At 43.9% G+C, this 20175-nt stretch overlaps 1 protein-coding gene across 9 annotated transcripts in view; it reads right to left on the bottom strand.

Moving 5' to 3' along the window:
• Positions 1–19915, bottom strand: part of TANC1 (tetratricopeptide repeat, ankyrin repeat and coiled-coil containing 1) — a 238633-nt gene extending 218718 nt beyond the window's left edge. For 8 of the 9 annotated variants that reach the window (XM_047721852.1, XM_047721855.1, XM_047721858.1 and 5 more), the window contains exon 1: positions 19793–19915. The gene's annotated coding sequence lies outside the window, so the exon portion shown is untranslated. The remainder of the gene's footprint in view (positions 1–19792) is intronic. The other variant, XM_047721853.1, reaches the window with a different exon arrangement.
• Positions 19916–20175: the final 260 nt, after the last annotated feature.

The following is a 20175-nucleotide window of genomic DNA, read 5'->3' as shown; positions in this document are numbered from 1 at the left end:
TCGTAGCTCTGAGGATATAGTTAGAGATGAACATCAACCCAGAAAACCAGCACACCTGTGATAGGATGTAAGCATGAGTTAGTCACAGGGGCCACTGGGAAAGGAACCACCGCATTCCCACCCCCTCCCCCAAAAAAGTAGGTTTTCAAAAAGATAAGGAGAACAATTACACAAAACTCAGGAAAACACGAGAAATCATATAAAAAGAGAAGTCCATTAAGTAAATGTGCATTTGAGTTGTAGTTTTCACAAAGGCACATATACAAAGAATGGACGGGAATAAAACCATGGATGTTGCATTAAAGAAATAATATTCTCCTTTCCCAAACTTTACAGAGTATCATCTAACATGTACAGTTCTTAAAACATTTTAATTGCTGTGAAAGTACAGAGGAAAGTGATTAATTCTGACTGAAGTCATGTATGTGGAAGAGGAAAACTCTAAATGAATGGTATTATTGTCAGAGCATGAAATAATTAGGCATTCTGCATAACAGCCTTATAGAGCAGCAGCCCACATTATTTTTACACTGCTGCTTGGTTTCTGCCTCACCTAATGATGTACAACACTGGTCATTTCTTTACAGTATTTTCCTTCTTTAAAGAAATCCGTGCATGTGGAAAAATGGACAAATGGTACGAAAGGGTCGTCAGTACAATGGATGACTGTCCTCCATCCCAGACCCCCGCATCCGTCCGAAAGACAATCGTGGCTTACATATACGGATATGTACTTCCAAAGACACCCTGTGCATATTTATCTTTTTCGTTTAATAATACTCTTGGAAGTTTTTCCTTAAGAGCACATATAAACTAAAAAAAATAAAAAATAAAAAATAAAAAGAGCACATATAAACTGACCTCATTCTGTTAACACCAGCAGATCACTCTCTTCTACAGTTGCACGCTAATCGATTTAAATCAGACCGTGTGCTATAAAAATGCCCAACAATGCTATTAAACACTATTTACGTAACTCTTTTACCTTACATTTTGATTTTCCATCCTAGCAAATTTTACATCTAAGTTTCTCAGCAAAGGCCACCAGGCTCTCCAGGCTCTGTTCCCAGGACCTCCTGCTTCCAGCCAAACCCAGGCAGCATACAGTTCTCTTAAACACTCCATGCCTTGCTCATGTTATTGCTCTAGCGACAACCCATCCCACCTTCCTTTGCTTGTTTAATTCTTACTCAGTCCTTCAAGAGAGGGCTTAGGTATAACCTGCTTCCAGAAAGCAAGGATCTCCCAACCCTCAGGGCAGAGGAAATGCTCCCATGCAGTGGCTGCCCCCACAGCCTATCCTCCTCCCTCAGGATAAATTTGTGCAAGTCAACCCCAGTCACTAGATTTTAAATGTCTCCGGGAAAGAAAACATTGCATTAATCTTTGCGCTTGCCAGAGTTTAGCACACTATCTGGCACACTGAATCAAGCCAGGACGAGAAAGGAAGCTCCGGAACACATACTAGGGTGTAAAACCCTCCTCTAGATGTAGCACACAAATACCACTCCTCCCTGAACACAACCATACCCTGCTTACAGATGAAGAAACCAAGGCCCTGAAGTTAAGAAACCTGTCTAAAAGCATTAAGGGGTGGGGCGCCTGGGTGGCTCAGTGGGTGAAAGCCTCTGCCTTCGGCTCGAGTCATGATCCCAGGGTGCTGGGATCGAGCGCCGCCACGTTGGGCTCTCCCCTCAGCAGGGGGCCTGTTTCCTCCTCTCTCTCTCTCTTTCTCTCTCTCTCTTTGCCTGCCTCTCAGCCTTCTTGTGATCTCTGTCAAATAAATAAATAAAATCTTTAAAAATAAAATAAAATAAAAGCATTAAGGGGAGCAAAAATTTGAGAGCAAGTCTACTTTACTCCAGAATCTCTGATCTCTCCATTCAGCAGATGGCCACCCATTCTGATCCTGAAAGTTCAGTTGAGGAGGTCAACTAGGCAGTCCTGAAGGGTAGGACACCTTCATAACTGTTGTGGGTAACCCAAATCCCCCCCGAAAGTCAGCCAAAAGCAACCTAGAATGCAGGACTAAAATAGCAGAAAGCAAAAAGGAGGTCATCAGCAAGCAAATCTCACCTACAGCATCCACAAATACGCACGCTGCACACTCAGGCAGGGTCTTTCAGGAGCCGTTCACAATAAAGAGGACAAGCCGAAGTAAGCAGCGGTGATACCCGCTTAATCTCACCAGCTCGCTCTCCCAGCGAGCACTCCTCCTCTCTCCCCACCCCCAACCACGCCGCATCCACAGTCCCCATAACCACGGGCTAAAACCGACCTCTGGGCCTGCACCCATAAAGGATTTAAAAACTGACCAGTTCTGCAGAGAATGAGCCACCCCTGGAAAGGGCCATGAGTGGGTGAGAGGCGGGACAGAGAGCAGCTTGCAGGAGCAAGCACCAGGGTCCTCCTGGAAACCTGCTAGGAGGCCTCCGGGCCACAGATGGACCCCCATGGGCAAGCTGAGCAAAGACTGCCTGCTCCCACGGCCTCTAAGAGTATGAAATTGGACTGTCTAAGAGTAACCACAGAGCCCAGAGCCTGGCACCAAGTCAGTGACTGCACAAACCAATCGGAGAACAAGTGGCTCCCCTTCTATGCTTTCCACCAGGACAGGGATTAGAAAACTGGACAGAGAAGTGCTATAAAGAGCACAGAAAGTAGGAGTGGCATTTCGCAAAGGTGGGAACACAAGAGGAAGTCACTCCTCCCTCCCACACAGGAGAAAAATGAACCACTCAGCAGCAAGCAGTTAATGAACCCAAACCTTACTTCCTCAGAGAGAAAAAGCAGCAGAAATTGTCCCAATGGTCACCAGACATCAACGCAAAAGACACACAGGCTGAAAATAAAACCTAAAAAATGCTTTCTCTTCTATTATCAGCCACAACCAAACAAGAATGCCTACCTCTTTAGGAAAGGTAGGATACGGTAGGTAATGGTTCAAAAGAAATGCACTGCACGGTCAGCCCTCAGTATGGGGCCAAGTGGAAGAAGCAGGCGCTGAAGACTTGTCTTCACACTCCCTCCCAAGATTAAGGGCGTAAGGCTAGGTTTAGGCCTGGGTGTTTGGACCTGATGTCACTCAATTCCCAAAACAACCTTCAAGAGTACTCACATTCCCAAGTCTTGGAATAATCCAAATAACTAAAAAATAGCCTTGGCAAAATTAAATATGAATGTATGAACGTTCCTAAAAAGAAGCAATTTTCCAAGGTGTTGGTTCTTACCAGAGATCAACATCATGTTATTTAAGGAGCTATTGAAAAGCCCCGAAAGAAGTAAAGTGAAAAGACAGCCTAGGCCACACAGAGCCAAACATTCTCAACAGTCCAATCCTGTTGCCACCTGCCCGGCTCACTCCAGGATCCCAGAATCCTGAAAGAAACGCAGACTGCGAACCCTCACTCCAGACCAACAGAAACAGCAACAGGCACGGGCTGGAAAGGGCCCTTTGGATTAAGGGCAGTACAGCACTGTTTAGGACTGGGGCTCAGGAGGAAGGGCCCATTACTCATCTCCTCCTGTAGAAGTTCTAGTCCAGGCCTACCTGAAGGACTTCAAGGAGTTCCCACAGGGAGGATAGGATGTGCTCCAAGAACCAAACTTCCAACTGGCCATAGGGAATTTTCAAAAGGGTATCCCCAAGGGGCCCTAAACCCTGCCCCTCACCTCTTCAGCAAGGCCCTGGTCATGGCTATCACCCATTGTGCACACCTTGCCACCTGCCTGGAAACATCTACCTCGAGTCAGCAGCTAAGAAGTCCTACTCTGTTCTGGGATCAGCTTCCACTCTGCTGCAAAAATCATCTCCCAGACTCACCCTCCTCTGCGTTCTCATTCCCTCTGCTGTGAAAGCATGATGGCACAGGGCTGTCGACCCGAGCACATCTTAGCAGAGCCAGGGTACTTTCTGCCCCTTTCCTTCTCTGCAAAATGAGGGTGAAGACAGCCACACTCCATGAAAAGTGCTCTGCAGCAATGACATGAGCGAATGCACCCTAAATGCACAACAGAAGGTACTGAACTGACATTGGGATTCTTCCTCCTCCTAGTGCAGGCCCCAAACATCATCTCTCACCTGACCTACTTCAAAAGCCTCATAACAGGGAGCCCTGCTGCCCATCTGTACCCGAGCCAGGCTCTCCTCCACGCCACCGCCGCCTGAGCTTTTCTCCCGAAACATAGCTGATTACATCATCTCCCTGCTTTCAAAACCTGTGACAGCTATCACTTGCTTTACAGGATCAAATCCATACTTCTTCGCCTAGCATGCAAGGCCTTCTGCAATCTGGCCCTTTCCTCCCTGCCACGGTACCCAAATGCCAAGCACCATCTGTTCTAGTAACAGTACCCCAAACATGACTTGTATTTTCACGCCTCCCTGCCTCTGCTGCTCCTGCCCCCTCCCAGAAAGCCCCTCACCCCCTTCCCTGCCTGGCAAAGTGCAACGCATCCTTCACCCTCTCCCTGAAGTCCTCCCTGACCACCAACTCCTCCTTTTCTTCCTCCTCCTTCTTCCTCTGCACCTCCTTCTCTACTCTCCTGCTGCATACCTGCCTTCTATCACTGGTACTATGCATGAACTTGTCTCCTTGGATTAAGGCACAGAGCTGGGCCTTGACCTCAGAAGGGCACAATGGACCGCCCTCGAGAAATATTTGTTGGAAAAATTATTGCAAGACTTCCACCAAATGAAAATAGTTTCTAATTTGTCAAACAGTTAATACCTTCATGGTCCCTTCTTATTTCTAAAACTCATAAGGATATTATATTCCTTGAGCTAGCTAAGATTGCTCTTAATAAAGGAAGAAAAAAGCCCTGTGAAGGTGAAATGCCTTTGCAAGTTCCATCTGCTTGGAACTCAATCACTGTCCCTCTAGAAATGACATCTCCTCCCTTTTTCCATGATGGGAGAGGGGAATCACGCTCTCTGATTCTTTCCGGCTTGACTTTCGGTATGTGGAGCTGGACAGCTTAAGGGGCCCCTCTTGCTTAAATAAAACATTTCAGAAAGGAAGGGATAAACAAAACTGTTACTAAATGGTAGGGGGAAAAGTATAACAAGTTCAAGTGCACTGGACTTGAGTGCCCTTAGGAAATCAGGTTCCTTTTTCAGAGAACAGGTGCTGCCTGGGCAGAGAGCACTGTGAGCCCTTGTCTTCCTGGGACCTGCTCTTGCACAAGCCATTAGAAAACCACAGGTCCCAAGACTCAGAAACAACTGATTGGAGGAGACTTCTTGGTTTACCCAAAATCCCAAGGAGTCAAGGCCCATAAGTGTCTATTTAAGCAGCCTCCAAAATGTATTCCTTGACTTTTCCCATTCAGAACTTCGGGTATAGTCATTCTCCCTTTACATGAGTCTTTAACGGGGCACAGGCCAGGAAGGAGAAGCTCCCCTGGTCCCCACTATGAAGCTCTGAGGCCCTTCAGGGAAGCACCGGCCCCTCTCCAGTGCAGGACGGCTGCTCTTCTGGCTGTACCCTGTTCATAAACACACACATGTTACTTGATTGAGTCTGGTGCTACAGGCTTAGTTCAGCTAAGTAAGATAAAGTGTATTATTTATTCTAAGCCACATTCAAGTGAAACTCTACTGAACTTTGCAGAGCTTCTCATGTTCTCACAATCCTTAGTAAATAAATGGATTTGTAAAATACTGTTTTTCATTTAAAACCAGACCATTTATTAGCAATATCCTCACGCCAATTAAAAAAAAATACCTTTTCTGGGGCGCCTGAGTGGCTCAGTGGGTTAAAGCCTCTGCCTTCGGCTCAGGTCATGATCCCAGGGTCCTGGGATGGAGCCCCACATTGGGCTCTCTGCTCAGCGGGAAGACTGCTTCCCTTTCTCTCTCTCTGCCTGCCTCTGCCTACTTGTGATCTGTCAAATAAATAAATAAAAAAAATTTTTTTTAAATACCCTTTCTTCTCTGGTTCCTTCTGCTTTGTAAATTACCACCTAAAAATGTTCCACTTGTTTGTTCAAAACATTTCCTATAAACATCTAATTGTTTTAATATAAGCAACAAACTATACCAATTATCTTGAAATCAAGGTCTTATCCAGAACTCCATAACAAGTATCTTAAAATAAGCAATTTTTAAAACACTAAGAACAAAAATAAATAAATAAAAATAGAAACACTCTGGACAAAAACTTCCATTCAACGAATGATCTAGAAAGTTGAGCTTAGAAATATGGCCAAGAGGAAAAGAAGAGAGAAGAGGATGTGTTTCGGCACCTACGAGCCAAGCACTGTCTAAGCATTTGTTTTGTCTTGTTTTGTCTGTTCATTTTTTAAGTTTTTTATTCCAGTTAACAGAGCACGCCATGTTAGTTTCAAGTGTACAATACAGTGACTCTGCACTCCCATTATGTCACTTGATGCTCATCACGAGTAGTGGTGAGCGTTTTATACAGGCTCTCAACTTCAGTCTTGGCATGAAGCCTATGAAACAGGATTACTACCCCCATCTTACAGATAAAAAGACAGAGGTCAAGGGGCGCCTGGGTGGCTCAGTGGGTTAAAGCCTCTGCCTTCGGCTCGGGTCAGGGTCTCAGGGTCCTGGGATCGAGCCCCGCATTGGGCTCTCTGCTCAGCGGGGAGCCTGTTTCCCCCCTCTCTGTCTGCCTCTCTGCCTACTTGTGAACGAACCCTCTCTCTCTGTCTAATAAATAAATAAAATATTAAAAAAAAAAAAAAAAGACAGAGGTCAAGGAAGCTGCCCAGAATCACACACAAAACCACAGTTCACCAGGCTTCAAAGATCAGGCTTGTTTCACTAAGTCCTATATATATATATATTTTTTTTTTAAAGGAGAAAAAAAGAGAGCACCGTGTATGTATTTTCAGTGTAGTACTTACTACAGTTCCAAAGTACTTACTATCCAAGGTACCTTATCATTCACAACAAACAAATTTTAATATATAGAACAGTATTCCTGCCTTCTAGGGGATTAAATCAAGAATGTGCTGGGAACTACCTATGATAGCTACCATTCATCATGCAAGGTGACTTTATATATACCATGCTATTCTTCATTGAGACACACAAAATTTCTTTGAGTTTAATTTTTCCCAGACATACAAGTACTTGGAAGAATATCAAGGGAAAAAAAAAAAACTTAAATATCAAATTAAGTTAGCAAAGTCAGCTATAATAGGAACTTTTATTTACATGTCTGAGTTTCTAACACAATGTACATATAAAATTATGACCCTGAGGGTGTGCTTAGATTAATAACTGTACTTTAAATTAGCATAAGCATTTATCAGAAAAATATTCTGTTAAAATTTATCCAGTAGAGGTAGAATTAATGCATATTACTAAATTAATGTGCTTAGAATAAATCTTTATAGAATCATGTTTTACAATTACAATTCAGATTGTCATTTTTTTTTTTAAAGATTTTTATTTGTCAGAGAGAGAGCACAAGCAGGGGGCAGGCAGAGGGAGAAGCAGGCTCCCCGTTAAGCAAGGAGCCCAGTGCAGGACCTGATCCCAGGACCCTGGGATCATGACCTGAGCAGAAGGCAGACACTTAAACTGACTGAGCCACCCACACATCTGGATACCCTGTTATTCTCCATAAAATTCAACCACCAAAAATGTTTAATGCTCAAGCCACTTTACCCAGTAGGCACATAGTTTATAATCTTAAAATATACTGAAAAATTATAACCATTCAACCAGACCAACTATTCAGAATAACACCACGTTTCCAACCACAACTGGAATAAATTAAGCTTGCACCCCCTTGTTACACTAATAAAATTAACTTCCAAGTGAACTCTAAGCCATTACATATATTTATATAGCATTTATATATATATATATATATATATATATATATATATATATATATATATATATAATATATATTGCTAAATTAAAATGCCTGTTCCCAAATCCTAGGGAAGAGAAAAGCATAGTCTAGAACCTATTCTTTCCCAAAATATTCAACCTGAATTTAAACCAGGCCTTGAGATCTAACCTCTAATTTTTAGAAAATACAGAGGACAAAGGACAAGATAAACAATACCACAAGGAAACAAATTCAGATATGGGACATCATACAAGATCTCTTCTAAAAGTTGGAAGGGAAAAAGAAGGAGTGGTGACATAGCATCTTTCTACATTTAAAAAGACAAAATCAACAAAACCCCACAGTGCTACTATGAAAACCTTGATCAGTGATCCGAAGGGGCACGTGCACCCGAATGTTTATAGCAGCAATGTCTACAATAGCCAAACTATGGAAAGAACCTAGATGTCCATCAACAGACGAATGGATAAAGAAGAGGTGGTATATATACACAATGGAATACTATGCAGCCATCAAAAGAAATGAAATCTTGCCATTTGCGATGACGTGGATGGAACTAGAGGGTATCATGCTTAGCGAAATAAGTCAATCGGAGAAAGACAACTATCATATGATCTTCCTGATATGAGGGAGAGGAGATGCAACATGGGGGGTTAAGGGGGTAGGAGAAGAGTAAATGAAACAAGATGGGATTGGGAGGGAGACAAACCATAAGTGACTCTTAATCTCACAAAACAAACTGAGGGTTGATGGGAGGAGGGGGGTTGGGAGGGGGGAGTGGGGTTATGGACATTGGGGAGGGTATGTGCTATGGTGAGTGCTGTGAAGTGTGTAAACCTGGCGATTCATAGACCTGTACCCCTGGGATAAAAATATATTATATGTTTATAAAAAATAAAATTAAAAAAAAAAAAGAAAGAAAGAAAACCTTGATCAAATCCCAGTTCCAAGAAAACAGAAATGGTGACAAATGCCATCTGGGGAACAATTAGATGACATTAAAAATCACTTAATTTTATGAAAAGTGATAATGAGGTGGTAGGGTTTTTTTTAAGTCCTTAGCTAGAAATGCATACTAAAGTTTGTCAGGATGTCTAGGCTTTGCTTGAAAATATTTCAGAAAATTAGGGGCACCTGGCTGGCTCAGTCAGTGGAGCACTGAGACTCTCAATCTCAGGGTTGTAGGATCAAGCTCCACACTGGGTATAGAGATTACTTAAAATTTTGTCTTTAAATCTTGAAGAAAATAAAATAAAATAAAAAATATTTCAGCAAATTACACCCAACATTGTTCTCTGGCAAAGATGCTTTGCAAAAGAAAGTTTCTACAATTCAATGTATTTGGGAAATGCTTAAAACTTTGTTTCACTCCAAGGAGATTCACAAGGATCGTTTAAAAGAATGGTGCTCAAAAGTCTTGCAGTTAAAAATAAAGAGATCTATTTTATTTTGGTTAACCCAGATCCTCCCACTTATTTGAACACAGAGCCTTTTATCACTGCATAACATCTACTAATTCCCTGAGAATCAGTTTCCATGAAACTCCCTTTGGGAACTGCTGTTTTACCCAGCTAAGTTACTCTGAAGTAGGCTCTCTTAAGTCACATACATGCTCCAAGAGCCCTAAATAATAATTTAAAAAATTAATAATTGCATCTATTTGCAATTTAGGAACCTCTCACTTTTTTCTGTCTTTGCATCTATCAATAAGTATATACTGACTCTTTAACATGTTTTAATTTCTAAATCAAACTCTTTGTATAACACAAAATTGCCACTGCCAAATTTCCCTCAGTGGAGTTAAATTTTACTTATTCAAATCCATTTCCTTTGAAATCCACAACGGAATAGATTTCAAATTCATAAGTTGTCAAAGCGCACCATGTTTTCACTTTCGAAACTTCCTTGATACAGTTCAAAGACTCCTCAAACCCTCACCAATGACTTCTCAGAATAAGTTACTGGCTTCACAGTAACAAAACACAAAACTAAACAAAAACTGAAATCAAAACTCTTTGACAGTCTTTCAGGTAATTCTTAAGGGCTTCTAACAATTTACCTCAAAGTGCCCCCAATTGCCATTTTTATGCACCAAAAGTGGTCCTATTCTTATAAAGGGTCTTTTGGGTACTTGAACAAATTCCATCCCAAGACAGACTGACCTTATCACAAATTCTATCTACTCTATGGCTAAAAGTGTAAAAGCAAGCTTTTGATTAATATCTGCAATTCATTTGAGTAAAATATATTCCATTTAAAAGCATTCTATATATATATATTCCATTCTATTCATTTAAAAGCATCAACACGGGGTGCCTGGGTGGCTCAGTGGGTTAAGCCGCTGCCTTTGGCTCAGGTCATGATCTCAGGGTCCTGGGATCGAGCCCCGCATCGGGCTCTCTGCTCAGCAGGGAGCCTGCTTCCTCCTCTCTCTCTACCTGCCTCTCTGCCTGCTTGTGATCTCTGTCTGTCAAATAAATAAATAAAATCTTTAAAAAAATAAAAAATAAAAATAAAAAAAATAAAAGCATCAACACTTAAAAACTCTTGGGGAATACACTTAAAATAAGACAAAAATGGCTAACAAAGAAGTATGAGTGCAAAGTCACTGCTATAAGGGAACAATAAAATTTGATGTCTCTCTTGCATCAGAGAGGCAATTTACAACATTCAAAACCCTTTCATAGACATTCTGTCATTTGACCCTCAAAACCCTGAAGAAATGTCTGTTTTCCATCACGATAGCATATATCTAACATGGCTCAACTTGAAAGCCAACAACTTGTCAACCCTCAATTATCCTTACCATGGAGAGAATAACAGCACATGTAATTCGATTCAGCTGAACCATGTAAAGTCCATCACCTCCTCCAGCGGGGACACTCAGGCCAGACCCTACCATGGGAATCCCCCCATGATTTTTCTTGGTGAGACTTGCAGGCAGCCAACTGTCCATGGGCACTTAGAGCTTCATATAACACATCCTCCAGGTTTTGGGAAGGAGACTCTCCTTTGAACTGACTGCACCTGCCTAGGATTGGCCCCTGATGTTTCTGCAGCGTCAGCCCGCAGAGCTTCCCGTGTGTACCCATGTCACTGTTCCCACATGAAAGGAGAACAATGTCTAACTGTGGACAACACATATGAGGCCAGACAAAAAATTTTGGAATAAAAATTCCCCGGGGTTTGGATCCAGGATCCTCCCGTCTTAGCCATGTGCATTCTTTGCCCTCAGATCCCTTACACGTATATGGAGCACTCTACTGCCTAAGGCTGTTGAGGGCTGGAGGAGAGAGGAACCCTCCCTGCCAGCCAGTAACCAGCACAGAGCTGAATTTAACAACTGTGTGTTCTCTGCTTGCCTCCCTTTTCTCCCAAGAAAGGGAAACAAGCAATTTAAAAAACTGACTAAGGTAAGGCAGGACTCCAACCATCAAGACGCCTACAATCCATGGTGCTAGCTAGCTTCATTGGTAGAGCATGCGATGCAACTCTTGATCTTGGGGTTGTGAGTTTAAGCCCCACACTGGGCATGGAGCCTACTTACGAACCCATAGGCAAAGCAAGCAGGCCAGCACCTTATAAAAGGCAAAAAGCAAAAAAACACTGTAATTGTCCAAGTAATGTTCCCCAGGGGGATTAAACAGAAGGAACCAACCATGCAAATACAGAAGCAGAAGATGAGAAAATGTTAGTAACAAAGCAGTATTTGAGCTAGGCCTTGAAGGACAATGGAAACAGGGTGGGGAGGGGCGCCTGGGGGGCTCTATAGGTTAAGCATCTACCTTCAGCTTGGGTCCTAAATCTCCTGTCCTGGGATTGAGCCCCATGTTGGGTTCCCTGCTCAGCAGCAAGTCTGCTTCTCCCTCTCCCACTGCACCCACACACCCCGGCTCATGTGCTATCTCTCTCTCAAATAAATAAATATTTTTTTAAAAAATTTAAAAAGAAAAAAAAAATGTAGTGGGGTATGGGGAGGACAGCCTTCCCTGAGGCAAAACTGATACAAAGTATGTGACAGTTATAGAATGGGCAGGAGCTGAGTGGCATTTGCAGAGACAGAAGACAACTGGGTCTGGAAAGGAAAGTAATGAACCATATCGTGGAGAATCTTGAAAGCTGTGAATAAAAGGGAACAGCCATGGCTCTTATGGGTCCCTGCATCAGTTGTGCTTTCAGCTACAAATAACAAGAATTATAAAACTACAGATGAAAACACAGTCTCAAAACTTTTTGGCCATGTAGCCCTAAAAGTGAAAAAATTAAACATGTACCCCCAACATGTTGTAAATTGCATATAATTTATACATAATTAAAACTATGAAGTTATGAATTACATGTGTATAATGTAGTATGTACATTATAAAATATCCATTAAAAACTTTTTAAAGGATAAGAGTGATGCAAACAGTATTCTTAAGTTTATTTTTATTAATACAAATCCATACACAATTTTTCTGCCAATTTACTAATCTGAGTTCAGAGTCATTTCCTTGGGGCGCCTGGGTGGCTCAGTCAGTTAAGCTTCCAACTCTTGGTTTCGGCTCAGGTCATGATCTCAGGATCCTAAGATGGAACACCTCAACAGGCTCTATGGGGGGTCTGGTGGAGAGTCTCTCCCTCCCCCTCCACTCCTTCCCCAGCTCCAGCTGGCACTTTCTCTAAAATAAAATCTTTAAAAAATAATCATAAAAGGGGCACCCAGGTGGCTCAGTCAGTTAAGCATCTGTCTTTGGCTCAGGTCATGATCCCAGGGTCCTAGAATCAAGCCCCGTACCGGGATTCCTGCTCAGCTAGGAGCCTGCTTCTCCCTCTTCTGGTCCCCATGCTTGTGCTCTCTCTCTGTGTCAAATAAATAAAATCTTTTAAAAAAGTAAAATAAAAAATAAAAAAATATTCATTAAAAAAGTCATTTTCTCATCTCCTAAAGACACTTTCTTGATCCTATAAACTTAAATTATTACCATTAAGCTTTCTTTGCAAGAATCTTTTTAAGCCATTTGCCCATTTTGTGGGAGTCAGTTTACTCAAAAATAGGTAATATAATTCATAAACCCATTTACATGGATAGAGTGCACCAAAAGCAAGAATAAAAATGAAAGTACCACTGGCAATTCCACTAGGCTGTAAAGTGCCCACTCATCTCTCATGTAACCTAAGTAACAGCAGACTTTCAGGTACACCAACCAGTGTCAGCCATCTACTAAATATTAGTAAAGCTTTTCTTTCTGGATAAAGTTCTAACAGTTCCTTCCTTTCCAGACTGGATGGGCTAGCATATTCCATTTGGAGATAATGGCCTCAAACAATAATAAAGCTGTTCTGAGTCACAGTGGTTTCAGGATTAGTTCATTCAGTAGCTGGAAAAGGTCACTGTATTCTTAGGCACATCCATCTTTGTCCTCTATGATCCTTAGAGTGTCAACCTGTTCTATTTTCCCAACAACCTTCAGTTCCCAATATGGCGGTACCTAAAAGTTGTCACGTAAATATTCATTAGTCAGTCACTAGCAAGAGGTATGGTATTACTAAAGATGACTTGACTTAATCAAGAGTCACTCCCTAGGGCAGAGGATACACCCAACTGCCCTGAAGTGCATGGCCAATGGAAAACTAATCAAAAGCAAGATGATGATTCTAAGTAAAGTGGAAATTACTATAGCAGTGGCCCCCATAAAGAATCATGTAACCATTAGAGTGTGAGTGAGCCTAAGCCCAGGCAGAAAAACCAGCCAGCTGAGTCTAGTTCCAATTTCCACCTCTGGATCAATTAAAGAGTAGCTGATTTAAACCACAAGAAGCAAAAAGGGCCAGGATGCAGAATGCTATGATTTGGGCAACAAACCATCCCTGGTATAATACTCTATGCACACAGGACAATGGGGAAAGAAAAAACTACACTGTCTCATTTCCACTAATTTTTTTTTATTCAAACATGTAGCTCAGAGTAAGCAAGCACTCAATAAACATTAATAATTGATGTCACTAACCCCAAGTAATTTAGAATAAAGCATGGCAAAAAGAGGGAAGTATAATGGGATACATGATAATAATGACCAATTCCCAACTTTTTTGCAGTAATTCAATATCCTGTTATACAAGAGCCTGTCTATGCAGCAATTCAAATCCGCACAGAATGTGGAAAAGTCTCAAGACTGTAGGGTGCACATCACAGGAGCGTTAAAATCATTCTTACCCTCTGGTACATTGGTATGTTGTTATGACTAGGAATATCACTTTTGGTAACATATCCTGCATTAAACAACTAGCTCTTTTTGTTTAGCCTGCTCCCTCCCTCTTCCATTAACAATGAACCCCTTCTCTGTGGGATACTTTGTCTCCCCACAGCCCATCTTGTGGGTCTAATGGAGACTGCCAACCGTAATTGTCCTTTGGGTGGCATCAGGCCGATCCGGGTTCTCTCCAGGGTTTTCCCAAACCGGAACTAAGAGCAAAGAGTCCGTTTCTTGATGGTGTGAGATTCTGAAGCTACCAGCAGCCGGTGCCCCTATATGGGCCCTGTAATTTAATGATGAGTAAACCACATCTGAGCCAAAGGGCTCTGATAGCCTAAGAGATACTTTTCAACGCAACTAAACATCCAAATAGACTGGTTAAATAAATTATGTTAGCATATGTAATGGGTTTACCAAACAACCATTAAAACAGTGCCAAAGAATATACTGATATGACAGAGGGGGAGAAAGCACATTACATAAGCATACACTATGCTCTAAACCGTGCAAATTATATGTACCCTTGTATGTCAAACCTTTCTCACATTTCTTCAAAAGCACATGTAATAAAAGATCCTGGTTTTGCATGACTATATATGCATGAGAAGAGCATAACCAAGTGTTCCTTAGAGACTGCCCCACCCCCCACCTGGACTCAAAGAGGTAATAAGCCACTATTCATGACAGGCAAGTAACCCTAGGTGTGCTGGGTGGGGCAGGGAAGGTGGTGAGTCACGGTGGCTCTGGGCTATATGACTGAACATACTCGGTTCACATTTACCTACAACTGTAGCTGGAAGAATTTTACTAATAAATTCCTTCATGGTAGTGGCAAAAATCAGTGGGTAAAATCCAGGGACTATGCCATCCCTCTGCACCAATTTCCTTGTCCTTGACATTCTTGCCTATGGGACTCTTCTTTCCAGAATATTCTTCTTGATCACACATACCTACAAGAGCCCTTAAACATCTACTCAAGAAGGGCAACCGCCCTCAGTACCTTAACCACACTACACCGGAACCCCTTTCACTCTCCACAAGATAATGTTTCCTGACAGCCTTCTTTTTACCAAAAGTTTTCCCCTATCATTCAAAATCCAGTCTCCTGATTTAAAAACAAAACAAAACAAAAAAACCAGGAGCTCTTCTGCTTTGCTACATTAGTTCCCTTCAGGTACACTGATAACAAAGTCTCCCTCAACTTCATTAGCAAATAGTGCTTCATTATGCTCTCTCTACTCACACACCTGGAAATGGCAGCCTTTCCAGTCAGTCAATCAGTACTTCTTGGGTAACTACTCTTTTTTGAGGTTTAAACCCCACTGCTTCATATTCCGAAGAGGCAGTCTTCTGAGAATAAGTTTAAAAAGCTCAAGATGGACAGGCTGCTCAGACATAAAAGGGCCTATAGCTTAGCACATAATTTTATTTTAGAACCTTTTAAAGAAAATCCATACCAGCTTCCAAATGAGTGTCAAGTTGCATTCCGCTCTTAAGCAGGCAAGCAGGACACAGGACAGACATTTAGAGTCCCTATGAAAATGGGTCACCTGCAGCCTACTCCTTACCTCTTTACTGTTACACGAACAGCATTCTTCCCTAAGAACTTATGTAGCATAGAAAGTGCTGCAAAATTAGACTTATCCAGACATCAGTAGAAAGAACCCAAGAATGATGACACCAAAAAAGGGATATTTATCCAGGCTTTGTAATTCTGCTAAGAAATACCAAGATAAAAGGCAAATGATATGTTCATTTCTTATTTTTAAAAAAGACACACAGATTTGAGAAGTGATTTCCTTAAGAATGCTGTCTGGGTTACCAGTCTGGATTATAAATCACACTAGACCCTGAAGCCTACTTAATAAAAGAGGAGTTGAAAATAAACAAATGTTTAGTTTGAGGTATGTGAATTTCTGAAACTCTCTTGGGGAGAAAGTTTTATTACCATTATCACTGATCTGTTTTTAATCTCTGACATCAAAGTATAGATGTTAACCCTGGGGTCCTGAAACCAGAATAACCCATAAATGAAATATGAGAAATTGCCACATATTAACATTAGTCTGTTTGTCAAGTTTTAACCAATTCTCAGGTGACTCCATAAATGGGGGGGGGGATCACAGGATCTATCTTCAAGTTTAACTCCACAATTTATAGATGATACCCAGTAAACTGATCTAACTGGCTCAGCCTCGGTTTACTAAACTGAGAATTAAGTGTTAAAATATGTAGGTAAAGCCCTTTGTAAACCAAAGCACTGTGCCAATACTACGGCACTGGTTACAGAAAGCCTGCATTTCTCTCTCAGAGAAGTTGAGCACTGAAAAGATAATTCCATTTTAGAGATGACAATGATGAGGAAAAACAAGGCCCAGAAAGGTGTTGGAGCCTTGTACATGGGGCGCCTGGGTGGCTTAGTGGGTTAAAGCCTCTGCCTTCAGCTCAGCTCAGGTCTCAATCTCAGGGTCCTGGGATTGAGTTCTGCGTCAGGCTCTCTGCTCAGTGGGGAGCCTGCCTCCCCCTCTCTCTCTGCCTGCCTCTCTGCCTACTAGTGATCTCTCTCTCTCTGTCAAATAAGTAAATAAAATCTTTAAAAAAAAAAAAAAAAGGTGTTGGAGCCTTGTACAGAAAACATTTTTGTAAACTGGTTGGGAAGAGGTTCTAATTTTCCACCACTGAAATACACAGTTAAAAGACAAAGTTATCCTAGAAACTAAAATCCCTCCCCAGCAATATGAGTGTGCACACACAGATAAACACACACACACACCCACACACACAGATCCTCTGCTTCATTTTGCTTTTGTGAACTTTACTCCTGTAACAAGTTAAACTAAACTTTTCATCAGAAAGATAAAAATAAAGCCACTTCTCTGACTGTGAGGCTCTCAGCCTACTTTCAACCCAGCCTAGACAAAACCTTTACAATTGGGTTAGAAATGTCTAAAAGAAACATTGACATAACATTAACCTCCAGCTATGCCATAAGGCAGGCATCATTATAACATGGATAATAGTTTTAGCAGCCCAGGGATACTAGCAGCCCAGGGATACTAGGATACTATTCCCTGAGAGATAAAGAATTAATCAACAACTCTAGGGGCGCCTGTGTGGCTCAGTGGGTTAAGCCGCTGCCTTCGGCTCAGGTCATGATCCCAGGTCCTGGGTTCCAGCCCCACATCGGGCTTTCTGCTCAGCAGGGAGCCTGCTTCCTCCTCTCTCTCTGCCTGCCTCTCTGCTTACTTGTGATTTCTCTCTGTCAAATAAATAAATAAATAAATAAATAAATAAATAAATAAAGAATTAATCAGCAACTCTGAAGGGGATATTGCCTAAAAATGGACAGTTTAATCAAGACAATTTCATTGTCTTCAAAATTGTGCCCTCAATCACCCAGTATCAAAAACCCAGTATGGCACCAAATAAATCGTGTGTGGTGAAAGAGACAAAATGTTCTTTTTTTCCACAGGCTCTTATGGGAAGCAAAAAAGGGCTGACTATGAATCAGTTATGCCTTAGTTCCAGTATGGACATAAATTATGATAATTTGGACATTCTGGTGGTTAAACCAGGAAAGCAGAAAAACATTGCTTTCAAGTCCCAGGATTAAGTTTGTGGCATCTCAGCTGAAAGACAGGGTCATGAAAAAGTAACCTTACATTTATTTCTGGACTTTCCTGCCTCCTCTAAAATGGATGACACTATTTCCCATCCCTTATTGTCAAATCAGAACAGTCCGGAAGCCTGGACCAAGTTCACTTGGCAGGTAACAGGAGCAACGCTAGGAGGAAGTCCTGAAGGATGTCAGATACCATATTTCCTTTATCCCTGCATACTTTTCATCTCAATACCACCAGGATGTATTTACCACAAGTTCTGACTGACATCCACCAAACATTCTGTCTGACAAACTCTGCAGAAACTGACATACTCTCAGGAAGGTCCCTGGTGAGATTTCTAAGTAGATTAGATGAGTGAAACATTCAGACTATACTATAATGACCATCTCTCAGTCGCTCGTAAATTCTCTCATTCCCAGCAATCAAGAAACAGCTGTTAAAATCCAGGAACGTTCCTAAGGAGTAGCAGATCTAAAATACCTCCAAGCTGGCCAGAGGAGCTTCACAACCGCTGCTTCTCCTTCCCCTCCCCCATCCCTGGAGTGCCAGGAATAAAGATGACCCAGGAAGGGGGAGGGGAAAAGTAGGGTAACGGATCTGGGGAAAATAGATGTCCCTCATTTCCTCTATAGAGGAATACCACGTCTCTGTACCAACTAACCGGATTTCTCCTTTCCTCTCCCATCCCCACCCCCTCCAAACACATTATTAACCTCTGCAGTCTGGTGGTCTGGCATTTCCAGAGTTGGTGACCTCAGCAGTCCTAAACCCTTTCTCTAAGATTCTAAGCCAGGAACTTCTCTTCCCGTGCCAGAGTTCGAGGCCCGTCCCACGGTTAGATTCAGCTTGCATTTACCTTGCAACGCGCCCAGACGGCGCTGCTCCTAGGGTCAAGTTCAAGATGAAGGTGCCCTCCTACCTTCACCCGGTTGACTCCAGCAGGGACAGCGTTAGCGTTACCGATAGGAGTCTCATCATCAGAGAGAGGCACAGTGATCTGGGGCTGCCAAAACTGGGCTGGAGGGGAAGACTGTGGCCGAGGCCAGTGTTCTCCGAACCCCTGGCCGCGACGCGTTGTTTCTACCTGGGCACCGCTGCCATTTCCTCCCGGAGCCTTACACAGTAAGTCAAGTAAGTTTTGAGACTACCGATCCCGGGACCTTTCTGTCTCCAAATACGGCACACAATGCTTAGGGCTTCCTTCCTCGCCAGCCCTTCCGGAAAGGTGTCGCGCCAAAGCGGGGAGCCCTCCATGCCCCCAGCGCTGAGCGCCCGCACCCCAAAGTCTTCCAGTAAGACGTCAGCCTTGACATAAATTCCTCCAAAAGTGACCACTCTCCACTACCCACGAACAGGGGAATTCACAATCTTGATACAATCATCGTCTTTTCCAGCTCCCCCTCAATGTCTAATCCTATACCCCCCCCCCAACACATAAAAGAACGTGGCTATGCTAATAGCTGTGTTTTGGAAGGGAAGCAATAGACTTTCAGCCCCGACTGGGGAAATACCACAACCCCCACTCCGCCCTCCGGCTTAAGTTCAACCGGCAACTTCACGACCCGAGCTCCCCTACACTCCGGGGGCGCCCTGGACCCCGCGGTGCCAGGCGCGCCTCTCTCCGCCTCCCCTGCCCCAGGTACCAGGCGCAGCCCGAGCCTTTGCCAAGCCCGCGAGCTACACAGGTGGAGGGAAAGGGGGCGAGGAGGAGCGCCGGGAGGGGGTGGTCCCGAAACTCCAGCGTGCTGCCGCGCGTCCCCGGGGGCACCGGGGGACTGGTGGGCACCCCAGTTCTGCCGGGGGTGACTCTGTCCCGCGCGGACGGGACCGCGAAAGGAAGGCGCCGACTATCCAGAGCCGGCAGGACCAAGGCCCGGGCGCCCAACATGTCCAAACCTATCCCGGGAAAGCTCCCGGGTGTGCCCAGCGAGGGGGGGCTGGCGGGGGAGGCAGGCTCCAGAAACTTTCCCACATGCCTTTCCACTCTCCCCATCTCCCTCTCCTCCTCCGCGGGACCCTCTCTTTCCCTCTGCACCGCTGCAGCTGACCCTGCCCGGGACACAAGGGAGGCCGGCGGCGGCGCCAGGGCGGCGGGAGTTACCTGCCGGGAAAGTTTCCAACTCCGCCGTGCGATTCCCCACCCCAGGGCCGGGCCTCGGGGCGCGGCCAGCTCGACGGTCCGCCGCTGCCTCTCCTCCGGCTCCCGACGCGGCCACTGCTCCCGCAGCTGCCACAGCGAAGGCTGCGCTCCGGCCCGTCCCCCCGCCTCGCACGGCCCACACCCGGGCCTCATTGGCAGCGCGAATCCCCGCCCTTGCGCGTGTTCCCGAAGGCACCTTCCTCTCGCGCGCCCGCCAGGGCCGCGCCTCCCGCGCCCCTCCCCGCCCCGGGCTTCGGCGTCTCCCGGGACCCGGTGGGACGCAGCGCGCGAACTTTACGCCCAGCGCGGGCGCAGCGCCTTCCCGCCCCACCTCTCCCGGCCGG

This window comes from Lutra lutra, chromosome 3 (assembly GCF_902655055.1).
Source record: "Lutra lutra chromosome 3, mLutLut1.2, whole genome shotgun sequence".
Taxonomy (NCBI): Eukaryota; Metazoa; Chordata; class Mammalia; order Carnivora; family Mustelidae; genus Lutra; species Lutra lutra.
Note: the sequence above shows the minus strand (reverse complement) of the source record. Positions and strands in the feature narration are given on the sequence as shown.